Source organism: Equus przewalskii, chromosome 4, assembly GCF_037783145.1.
Source record: "Equus przewalskii isolate Varuska chromosome 4, EquPr2, whole genome shotgun sequence".
Classification (NCBI taxonomy): domain Eukaryota; kingdom Metazoa; phylum Chordata; class Mammalia; order Perissodactyla; family Equidae; genus Equus; species Equus przewalskii.
The window spans coordinates 99,995,646-100,008,804 of record NC_091834.1 but is presented as its reverse complement, the minus strand read 5'-3'; the positions used below and the strand labels follow the sequence as shown (position 1 = coordinate 100,008,804).

The 13,159-nt window shown below is 37.8% G+C and overlaps 1 protein-coding gene across 1 annotated transcript in view; it reads right to left on the bottom strand.

The window, feature by feature from the left end:
- The window catches only part of CNTNAP2 (contactin associated protein 2), a 1,871,069-nt gene that overhangs the window by 345,827 nt on the left and 1,512,083 nt on the right, over positions 1-13,159 (bottom strand). The gene's annotated exons all lie outside the window — the stretch shown is intronic.

The window sequence follows — 13,159 nt, the reverse complement described above, 5'->3', positions numbered from 1 at the left end:
TCTCCTAGGTTCTCCTAGATTCGTTCTCCTGCTTACTCTATACTTACCCTGTTTCGGGTCTTGTAACTCTACCCTGTACCACCCCAATAAAGGAAGAGGACAAGGCTAGCTCCACATTAGTGATTCTGGGACAGAGCACAGAAATCCAGGAGATGTTCTTGGGATGGACACAAGGTGAGTTATGCAGCACAGATTTCACCTTGATAGGAAATCCTTGCCCCTTCACCCTCTTTTCACGCTGCTGTGGCTGAGGGATCCCCTCATTTGGGGATGGATGGGTGAGAGGCACAAATCGGTGTAAAGTCATTCTACAAATTCACCCTTCTGCATGATTTTTTTGCACTGTTCAGCCTGAATATAAATAACAATTTTGAAGTTGTACATACAACTGATCATAGAAAAGAAAACTGATTTTGGATGATAGAAGAATGAAAGAGAGTTCAATAATCAGGTTAAAGATTGGCCATTCACATCTCTTGGCAAATAGTACAGGGAATTGTGGGGAACCAACCTGGAGGCCTGCCTTTAAAATGCAATGCTGTTAGGAGCAGTTACTTCTCCTTCTGACCCTCTAGGATGTCAGTGAACATATACTCGCTCATGTGTCAGGACCCACAAACACCCAGGAAGGAATCACAGAATTCACCTTGTGGACCTCAAACAAGTGTATTTTATACTGCCTTAGTTATTTCATTGCTCTTGAGTTTCCAAAATAAATTATTTTTTTAAATCTGTTTATTGAATGAGAACTAAGATCATGCAGAAAAGCACAATGATTCTTCTTGACATTTTGGCTACTGATGCCCCAGCCTCAAATCTCAGCAGAATCTTTTGCAAACCCAAGTTCTTTGACTAGAACTTCTATCAGTCAAAGTCACGTCAGAGAGGGAACACAGGCTTTGCTATCAAACTTGATATTTAGGGTTTCTTAAAGGAGCAATAAAGGAAGGCAACCTTTAACAACATCCTGTAATTTGACGACCTACTAGGAAAGATGTGCAGTCCTCTGAAACTGCAGGCTGAGAGTCTCTGCCAGTTCTTCATCATTCAGAATTACGCGACTCTAAGTCAGGGATCCGTAAACGAGGTCCCGAGAGCCATTCATCTTGTCTGTTCTCTGTGGCTCATGAGCTTAGAATGATTTTTACATTTTAAATAATTGAAAACAAAATCAAAAGCAGAATAATATTTTGTGTCATGTAAAAATCACATGAAATTCAAAGTCAGTGTCCATAAATAAAGTTTTATTGAAATACAGCCCTTTTTTTTTTTTTTAACACATATTGTCTATGGTGCTTTCACAAGACAACAGCAGAGTTGAGTATTTGTGGCAGAGACCATAAGCCCTCAAAGCCTAAAATATTTACCATCTGGCCCTTTTTAGAAAAAGTTTGCCAGCTCCTAGTCTAAATCATCAGTATCCATTTCTCCTTTAGGAATTTACTGAGCAAATATTGCACCGACTATCGCACAACTTGTCTCCATGGTCAAGTGTGGGGTTAGGGGAGGGGCATGAGAGCATCTCTGAGGCAGGTGAAAAAACCATGTAAAATGACATTTATTTAATCTAACAGTAAGAAATAACTTAAACTTGATTAATTATTAACTTTTTGGTTGACTGTGCACTTACGGCAGGCGGTCATGTGTCAGGATGCTCAACATCCTTGCCGACACTTGGTAATGTTGGTTTATTTATGGTGAGTGATACGCTACTTTATAATAAATCTTGTACCAATGTGAGAGCATTTTGAAAACAAATGTTTGGAAATATTCCAACCATTATGTAATCTGATTGCCAAGATTGTATGCACATCACCCTATAAGAATTTACACATCTATATACTTTCACAACCTGAAAATGCAATTTTAAATCCTTGTAATAATCTTATAACTGGAGAGTTCCAGTGGGTTTTTGACATTTTTTAGTACTGAAATGGGCCATTACTCAGTTATTTTATAAACATAACTTATTCACATCAGAGATGACAGAAATTTATAGGCCGCATTTTATTAAAACCTTGTATTATTGGTCAATGAAACTGAAAAATTAACATCATGATTCATTAGGTGCACCTAATACTGTACTTTTATCTAGTTTGATATATGTATCTTGAGGTAACATTTTTCAATTATGACAGCCAATAAAGTCAAGTTATCAAATGAACAAAACAGAGAGGCATATCTTCAAATTAGCAATCCAAGATTATACAAAACAATCATATGTTTTCAATCACACTGCAGTTACTGAAAAAATTAGAGAAAAATGATTAATTTCTATTAATATTTTAGAGAAAATATTGTTAATTTCAACTTTTCATCATTTTAAAAGACTTTGTTTTATACTGAACATAAAATATTATTTCACTAGAAAATAGATCTTATTTTTATACTTATTTGTAAATGTGTGTTCAAAAAATTTTTTTAAATTTTTTTTAATTGCAGCAACATTGGATTGTAACCTTATATAGCTTTCAGATGTACATCATAATATATTTTGAATTCTGTGTAGATTACATCATGTTCACCACCCAAAAACTAATTATAGTCCATCCTCTCACATGTGAGCCTCATCGCCCCTTTTGCCCTCCCCTCTTCCCCTCTGGTAACCACCTATCCATTCTCTGTTGCTATGTGTTTGTTTGTTGTTGTTTTTATCTTCTACTTATGAGAGAGATCATATGGTATTTGACTTTCCCCCACTGAGTAATTTCACTCAGCATAATACCCTCAAGGACAATCCATGTTGTCACAAATGGCCGGATTTCATCATTTCTTATGGCTGAGTAGTATTCCATTGTGTATATATACCACATCTTCTTTCAAAAATTTTAATGATAGAGTGAGGATCAAAAAATATGAAGATCACTGCTCTAATTCATAGAAAACAACAATAACAGGTCATCCGTCACTGAGTACCTGTGTGTATTCGACTGTTTCTAGTATGTAACATCTAATCTGAAATCAATTCTTCCTTACAGGCATCATTATTCACATTTTACTGATAAGAATCAGAGAATTAATCTTGACCAAGGTCACCAGCTCATAAGTGTAGAGTCTGGATTCAAATCTAGATTATCTGGATCTCAATCTAAGATTTTCTATTAAAAAAAAGGGAGGGGCCAGACAGTGGCGCAGCGGTTAAGTTCACACGTTCCGATTCTTGGTGGCCCGGGGTGTGCTGGTTCGGATCCCAGGGTGGACATGGAGCCCCTTGGCAAGCCATGCTGTGGTACGTGTCCCACATATAAAGTAGAAGAAGATGGGCACGGATGTTAGCTCAGGGCTAGTCTTCCTCAGCAAAAAGAGGAGGATTGGCAGTTTTTAGCTCAGGGCTAATCTTCCTCAAAAAAAAAAAAAAAAGGGAAAAACCAAAACAGAAGAAAACCAAAAACTGCTATGTCAATTAAAAGCTTTTTTCTTTTAATTCTCCTTTATAGATGAGATGAAAACATACCTTTGTAGATACGCTTAGCTATGCTGAAACATTGAGGTTGTTTGGAGGTAGTAAGATCAAAGATATCTGTAACGTTTTATTCACACCCATCCCCCTACCCCATCTATGTACTGAGTGTAAGAAAGATCGAGAACTACCCCATCCTGAAATCAACCACTGTTTTTAATGGTATATGGGTTTATAAAAGGTTGCAGTTCAGCTAGTAATTATGACACTCAGATATTCCTTATCAAACTAAGAAAACAGGGAAAAATAACTATCAGCTGATAAAAAAAGATAAAGTTACCTTCTCAATCATATTTGATCAGAGATTTAAATAGGGTCCCAGAGATCTTAGAGTCACAAACAACTGTGTGTGAAACTCTGCTGGAAACAAATTGGTTGTGGAAACAAATTCACGGTTGGCAATAGAGTAGTTTGACTAGTACAAAGTTTCTGATGTGATCCTACAGCACAAAGCACTTTCAAAAAATGATGCCTGGGTGAAAAGAAGATAAACTGAGATCTGGGGAGGGGCCCTTCAAAACAACTATAAGACTTCTAATTTAGCACCGGTGTGAAGATTATTTAGCAAGCAAAACAAGCCTTAGTTGAAAGTTATGATCTTTCCAGATCGAGGTCAATCTAATTTAGGGAGATATTCAGTAACTATCTATCATGTTAGCACAATCTAATTACATCTGTTAGTGGGCCCGTACATTAGAAAAATTCCATCATCCATTTCAAACAGGCCCTGAACTCAGACTCTGGCATAATCTCTCTATCAGCATTACTGAAGTAAAGCTCGATTCTATGGATTTTGCTTCTCTAACCTGGCATTACCGTTACCTCGCTTTAGTACTATTTTCCTGAGGAATTCTGTTTTACTCTGCCCTTCTTTCCTTGCCTTCTTTTCTTATTCTGCTGAGAAAGCAAACAAGCCTCTGGGCTGTTCCGTCTATGCTTAGCTCAGTGAAAAAGTGAAAAAAAACCCTAAAGAAAAAGAAACATCCCAAGCTTCTGCAATTGTGAGCCTGCTTTTCTACCAGATGTTATGAAAGTTACCACACTATGAATCTGTCCTATAATTCTAGCAGAAAAGAATGACTTCTCCTTTGTAAAGTTTTAGAAGTACTTGGCTACTTAAAGAAAAAAAACCAGAATTACAGTCAGTGAGTTTTCCAGAATAGCTATAATAAAAAAAGACAGATAATAACAATCGTTGACGAGGATTTGGAGAAACTGGAATCATCATACACCATGGCTGGTGGGGTTGTAAAGTGGCACAGTCACCTTTGAAAACAGTTTGGCAGTTTCTTTCTTTTGAGGAAGATTAGCCCTGAGCTAACATCCGCCGCCAATCCTCCTCTTTTTGCTGAGGAAGACTGGCCCTGAGCTAACATCTGTGCCCATCTTCCTCTAATTTATATGTGGGACACCTGCCACAGCATGGCTTGACAAGTGCTGAGTAGGTCTGCACTGGTGAATCCCAGGCCGCTGAAGCAGAACGTGTGAAGTTAACCACTGTGCCACTGGGCTGGCCCCAAGTTTGGCAGTTTCTTGAAAGTTAAACATAGATTTACCATATGATTCAATAATTCCATTCCCAGATATCTACCCAGGAGCAAAGAAAGCATATGTCCACCCAAAGACTTTCAGGTAGATGTCCACAGCAGCTTTATTCATGACAACCCCAAAGTGGAAACAACCCAAATGTCTATCAACTAGGGACTGGATAAACAAAGTGTAGTATACCCATACAGTGGAACATTATTCATCAATAAAAGAAATGAAACCTGGATACATATTGCAAAATGAATAAACCTGAAAAACATTATGCTAAGTGAAAGAAGTCAGACACGGAAGACCACATACTTTATAATTCCATTTATATGAAATGTCGAGAAAAGGCAAATGTATAGAGACAGAAAGTAGATTAGTGGTTGCATGGGGCTGTGGACGGGAACAAGGATTAACGGTAAACAGAAATCTCATAGGGGTAATGGAAATGTCTGAAATCTGAATTGTGGCGATTTGTTGCACAACTCAGTGGATTTACTAAAAATCTTTGAACTGTATACTGAAAATGGGTGAACGTCATGGTATGTGAATTATACTTCAATAAAGTTATTAACAAAAGAACCATAGATAGTTGTGAATACCGATTGCCAGTGAGGAAAGACATTTCTTTTCCACATGTCTTCCTGGAAGTATCAGGATATGGAACTATGAATGGGTATATTTCCTGGCTTCAGAGTCTTCTACTTTGTGACTGTGAACCTGGGTCTACAAAATCTTTACTGACTCCCTTTTTTAGGGGCTATACCCTGCTTTTAAAGTTTTTATCAATGTTTACATATTCCATTGGCCTTGCTTCCTGGAAGTGTCTCAGAACTCCCTTCCCAGGACACCCTCATTCATCTACTCCCCTCACCCATGACCTCTCTCTATAAACATTCTTTAACATGAGTTAAAAATTTAAAACGGCACAGAGCATACACCAGTTTCACCATGTTCCAGTCTCATCCTCATTCTTTATTCAGAATTTATACCCTTCACCCCAACCTGCTGTACCTGTCACTTTCCCAAACTTTAAAATAGGAACTGTACCTCATTCATTGAAAACTAAACATCCTTGCTTTTCTAGGACATGCCTAACAGTAAAATTCTGTTCAACTGTCACCATATACAATCGTAATATCTAGGAAATGGCAACGTTTTCTAGCATTAACTCTTCACCTCAAGGACTGTTTCTAAGGTTTTTGGAATCTCTTGTGTGATTTTTGGTTCAGATAATATGTTCACTTTATCCATAGGTCTTTGTATCTTTTCTCTTGAACCTTTCTGCCTCCTAACAGCCATCCCCAGACAACCCGTACCTTTTCCATAGCAAGTACTCAGAAAAAGTACGTCAAAAGGTAAAAACCTACAAGAATTGTCCTCAGTTTTCCTGGAAAGTTATTATTCTACTAATAACTTCCACTAAAGATGTTAGATTGGTTAGTAGTTATTTTTATTAAAAGATTTTTACATTGTTCTTATTTTTTCATCTCTTAAATAAAAAATCACATAAATAACTTACAGCTGATGGAGTTTTAAAATATTTACACTGCTTTCCCATGGATGATCTCATTTGATTCTTGTAACTTTGGAGATACAAGAAAATAGAGATATACAGTTGAACCTGACAAATTTTGATTTCCAAATAATCATTCAGGAACACATCCATTACACAGAATGAGATAGACTCTACCCAGGAATGAGATGCTTCTTTAGGGTAGAATACTAAATACTGCCTAATTATTCACAATAAAACAATGTACATAAAAATGTTGGCCAAGGCTAGTTCTAGTTAGAAAATTTTTTTGAAGTAAATAAGAATTTTTATTCTGTCTTTTTTTGGGTTCCCAACTCCATCTTTCCATATCTTCTCTGCCTGGGGATGCATCCCACTGCCTTTCTCTTAACTGGAAACTAATGCTCTCATTCTTCCTCTGGCTCCCATTAAAACCTGCTTTCAGAGAATAGTGTGACAAACCATTTATTCCCATCGTTTTTAATAGAAGCAATGCTCTAAGGAGATGAAGGGTTAGTCTTAGAAACTACATTTCCATGACTTGGCGGTTGCATTGGGGAGAGAAAGGAACGTTCTGGCATCATTTTAATGACTACATGAGGGCTACATGTTCTCCAAAAGGCAGCCCTACTGTCACCACAGAGCAGGTTTGCCAGTTCCTCTAGTTTTATTTACAAAAATCACCATCAGAAGTCAACGCGTTTGTTCAAAGAACACATAGGGGCTACCTCAGAATGGCTGGATCATCAGAGGCTGAAATAAACATCAGAACTGTCTGATACACAATGAAGGAGAACTTTTAAAATACTTCTAATGGTGTCTTCAGACACCATAGAGCTTTCCTCAATGGATGTAAGGTAGTATTCTCTATAAAGCAATTAGAGTAATTAAGAAAACAACCATCACGATTAGATCTTTAGAATCCATGTCTATGTCCCCTATGAAACGAAAGTAATTACAGATTCAATTACTCCTTTTCAGTGGGAATAGCTTAGGCTTTTTATAAATGCAAGACAATTATCTGTTTAGTTTAGAATCTCTTAGAAAGCCCTTGTAACCATTTCAGGATTCTGTACAAAATGTTCTTCTTTGATTTTCCTTCTGGAATGCAAGTTCCCTGAGGCCAGAAAAATGGTCTCTTGCAACTTTATAAACCAAATTCTGGTAGGCACCTAAAAGTGTCTCACTCCATATGTTTCATGACAGAACAAATACATGAATAAACATAGAAGTTAACTAGGTACAATGCTAAAATAGTAATCAGTGTGTGCTTCCGATCAATGGCGAGAGATGAGAAAGAAAATCTTTCTTGTAATTGGAGTTCCTTGAATGCTCTTGAAATGCTTTTATTATTCCTTTCCTGTTATTTTTTTTTCTCTTTAGAAAGTAGTATTCAATTAAAAGCCTCATATATAATTAATACAGTGGAAAGGGCACAGGAATTCGATCTTAAAGACTGCAGTCTAATTCAGTTCTGCCTCTACATAAAAGTAAGGTGCTAAATTTATCTGGGCCATTGTTTCTTTCCATAGATAAGTTATGATATATTTGGGTTCTGAAGGGTTTCAGAATATCCAACTCCAAAATATGCTTCTTCGGCACACAGATTATTTTCAGCTAAAGGCCACTGAGATTGGTAGACATGAAAAGCTCTAAAAACAGGGCAAATGCTTTCCTTTTATACAGGAAATTTCCATTCGTAGAGATGTCTCCCTTTTCTGTACCTGAGGATGACTCTTAATTGCATTCAATGGAGAAAGTACTGACTTAAATCTGTACAACAAATCTTCCTAAACAACTCTTCTTTCCATACTTTTCCTGGTCATCTTCTGATAACTTGGCTCCCCCACCCAGAAGCCCAAAATCCCTTGTCCTTTGGCTTCAGGTTGTATATAAGTCCAAGCTCTAACCATCCCTTTGGGTGGTACATTGATGGGTGCCCCCAGGTGTACATGCAGCGTGCACATGTTAATAAACTTCTGTTTTTCGCTTGCTAATCTGTCTTTGGCCAGTCCAATTTAGAGGATCCTAACTGGAGAAACTAAGATGGGTAGAGGAAAATATTTTTTTCCTCCGCTATAGTTCTTTAATTCTACTTATGTTTGTTTGGTTGTTTCGTAATTCTAGAACATTCTAGTAATCATTTGAACAAACTTGGCATCCTTAAATGTGTGGCATAAAACATAACAAATGTTAGGTCTGCTTTTCACGGGGTGGGGTCACTGGGAGCCCTGTGAAGACAGGGCTTCATGCTTTATGTAGTTTCCCCAGAAGCTGTTAGGACAATATCTAGTATATATTTTGGGAAATTATCTGGTTATCACCCCCATCTTTCAGATATGGTAATAGATTTGAAATAAAGCTAAGGTACTCAACTAATTGTGTCTAAACTAGAAAAAACAGACCAATCTCTACTACTCTAGAACTTATGAGAAGATGCATGTTTACCTTTCTCAAATTCTGCTAAAATAATTTCAATTGTTTTCCTTTAAATGATGTGGAAATCTATTTTTTATCATATAGGAAAATTGTCTCTCTGGATTGAAGACTACTTTGGGCTATTTACAGCTTACTTTGTCTATCTACATTCATGTTGTCCCTCAGCAAGTGTTCCTTGTGTTTTTGAAAACTGTGCATCGTAGATTATAGGATTAGTGAAGAGGGAGTCCTTGATGTGTGGGCTCCTTCCCATTTCCACATATTTTCATCTCTAGCAATTAATGGCCAACTGCTAGCATCTCACAGTAGTCATTGGGACAGCCTTCACTTACACTGGCCCAGTATATCTTTAAAAGTCAGGGTGGATATTCTGGCTCCTCTCAGTTTCCCAAAGCTTTATTGCTAACCGACAGACAAATGCAGAAATTGGAATGCCACATGCATCTGATCACTTATGATTCCCCTCTGCTTTTGTGTGGTTCACCTCCAGTGTTGCTCACGGTTTGATGGCCCCTGGGTGGGTTCCTTTCAAGGTTACTCATGGCTGGCTTCATTCCACAGGTTCTACATCTGGTCAACAGGGCACAGCAATGTATACTTATCCCAGGGAACTATGAAAGGGGATGCCACTGGCAACACGCCCATGCTCTTTCACCTTGAAGTTAGGCAGGAATATGCCAGGTTGGTGTGAGTCAATGATCCTGTGTCTGTCTTCCTATGGCAGTCACGGGTCGAGCTCCCTGATTCATTCTCTTGAAGATCTCCCTTCCCACTCTCATGATGGTGGAGATGGTTAGGGGGAGACAGACTATACTAACAACTCTGGAAATAAATCTTTCCTGTTGGTATCTTAGACTTCTCCAGGAACTCTGAGGCTTCTCTTACGTCACCTGAGGTAGATAATTGGGTAACGCTGGCAGAGCTGCACTCAGCTTTAGAATATGGGGATACTTGTCCCCTCAGTCTAGTTCCCAGCCTTGGAGCCAGTGCTGAAACTCCAAGAAAACAGAGGAAATCTAATGTATAATCCCTTCCTAGCCAATTTCTAAACCTAGCCAATTTTTATATCATCAGATTTTTATCTAATTTGCTCTGTGTAAAGTATTCTTTCACTGTTCCCACAGATGTCCACAATCATGAAAAATAATAATCAGATTCTATATTCTCTAAATTTCACTTAAATAGATTGGTCCACCCAAAAGAGCATTAGTTCTGATGAATCTGGTTTCAGAAGGAAGTTCAATATACCTTGAATTTTTATTTTATGGATTTGACCATCCTAAAAGGTGCTACTTTTCAATGATACAATCATTCTTCTTTCAGCTAAGAAGCACTACTTTTTCTTCCCATTGCCATTTCTAAAGCCCCCTCCAAATAACACAAATCTGTAGAAATGATTCTTATATTGATTACTACCACAATCTTTTCTCTACAAACATCAAATCATCTTTGACATACTTTATCATCCCCACTTCATCTCAGTAGCCATTTTGCTGTCCTACTGGACACAAAAGACTTGTCCGAAGGTGGAAGCAGTTTCCTTTATCTGTCTCTGAATACTGTAGGGCCCTTAAGATGATCAATGTTTGTTTTTATGTTACCAATATCTTGAGATGCTGTGGGGTATAAACATGTGAAAAAGGCCTCAGCTACAATAATGAAAAGAACTTTCTCTTTGGGATGAGATGGTCCAAATGAAAATAAAATTGAAAAACATCCCTCAGTAACTGGGACAAATGTGAGTCAGAAGGCAGCCAAGGAAAGAAGCTTAAGATTGCTATCAGACTCAAGCATGAAGGGACAAGGACAACCCAAGGAAATGATCTAAAATTTGGGTAGGAGCCAAAAGAATTATGTATAATATAAGCCAAAGGAATAGAGAGTTTCAGGGAGAAAAAAGTGGTTAATTATATTAAATATTGCAAAAATCTCTAGTATTTAAAAATTAAAGAATGCATATCAGGTATATCAATATGGAGATCACTGGTGGACATACGTAAAAGACTTCCAGTAGAGTAATGAAGAAAAAGTTAAATGATTGATAATCAAATGGGAAATGAGAGAGGAGAGACCAACCCTAACCTCTTGTTTTGAAGTTGGAATGAGAAATGAGAAATGGAAGAAGCTATAGGGTAGAAGCTGGAGGAGTTTGCAGCATTAGATGTTGTTTATAGACTTGGAGCTGAATCAATTATGTTTTATCACATATGTCTGTAACCAATTTGCCAACATTATTTTACAAGCTTGGAAGCAAAACCCATGAATGTCTTATGTATATAGATAGCATGTAACTTTGTCCAGAGGATGACTCGAAGTGGCATATAATTAGGACATTCTGACCAATGCTGGGGAATATAAATAACATGTTCAGCGTCCTTTTATTTCAGATCCAGCGAACAAAGAGCACCTGGGTCTCTTGCTTCAAATCATAACTAATCAAGCAATGTACACCTGGCCTTTCTGAAATATGATAGCCAGCATATTTTGGGAAAAGATTCTTGGGTCTGCACTCTTAGAGAAAATGACTGAAAGAACTAACTGAATAATTTCACAGCGAGGTTCTGAGCATTGGGGTTAGCTCTTGCCAGCTGGGGCTTTGATGTTTATTGGGTTTGGAGAAAAACAGAAATTCAGTAATCCTCTCAGGGACATTCTCAAACTTCAGTTAATTAGATTTTAATAAACAAGGTCATCTTTATTGGCAAGCTTACTTTGTAATTTAGAGGCTGAACCATTTATGATGCAGTCCAACTTAGGCAAATTAAAAGGCATATAAATCCTCCCCTCAGAAGAAAGGCAATAAAAATCCATCACTCTTAACTGAGGGACAGCAAATACCATCAAAGAAAAGAGTGAGTGGCCTGAACTTGTAGGGCTATGCAAATCCTGAACAATGCAAAACTCAATCTATGGCAGTTTTATGGAGAGAATAAAGCATATGAGTGTCTTGTTTATATGGATTCATTTTGCTCTTGTGAGGAACCAGGAGGAGAAACTGCCACATTCTTCTGATAGGGCAGAGCGTCCAGTTTGCAAATAATCTGAAAATGGAAAAAGAAAGTGGTGCAAACAAGCCTGGGGAGGATTTAGGCATTTTATTTCCTTGAAGTGTGTACAGTACAGACTGATTCTAACCTGACCTAGAGGTTATTGTATTAGTCTGCTTGAGCTTCCATGACAAGACGCCATGGATTGGGTGACTTAAACAGAAGGCACAGGTATTTTCTCACAGTTCCGGGGGCTAGAAATTCAAGATCAAGGTACCAGCAGGGCTGCTGCCTGGCGAGGTCTCTCTCCTTGGCTCGCAGATGGCTGTCTTCTCGCTGTGTCCTCACACAGCCTTTTCTCTGTGTGTGTGCGTGCACGCACACGCGCACGTGCACACACACGCACACACACAGAGCGAGCTCTGCTGTCTCTTCCTCTTTTTAATAAGGACACCAGTCTCATTGGACTAGCCTTCCACCCTAATGACCTCATTTAACCTTAATTATCTCCTTAAAGACCCTATCTCCAAATACAGTCACATTGGGGATCAGGGTTTTAACACATGAATTTGGGGGGACATAATTCACAATCAAGTCCATACAGTTGTATATAACTTTTTATGTTAGGTTTTGGGAAACATTAGTTCTGGGAGATGGTAATAAGTTTTCTGAGGAACAAAAGAAGATATTTGGTCTCCCAAGTGTGGGAAATGTTATACATTCTATATTTCACTCTTGGAGACCCAAAATACCAATTAGTATAATAAAAACTAAGAGAATTCTTTCATTGAGCAAAATATGAGAAGCTATTTAACTTATACATCCATCAACAGAGGAATGATAAATAAAATGTGATACATTCACATAATGGATTAAGACTCAGCAATGAAATAAAATGAACCATAGCTACGCACAAAAACATAGTGACCTTCAAAAACATAACATTGATGAAAAAAGTCAGACAGGAAAGGTACTTGCTGGATGATTCTATTTATATGCTGGTCAAGAGCATGCAAAAATAATCTAACATAACAGAAGTCAGAACAGTAGTTACCTTTGGCAGGATTGTCTAGGAGGGGGTGCGAGGGAGCTAGGGAGCTGACCATGTTCTATATCCTGATCGGGGTAATGATTTTACAGGCATAACAATATATAAAATGATTGAGCTGTACATTTAAGATCCATACGCTTCACTCCATGAAAGTTATAGCTCAAGAGGGAAAA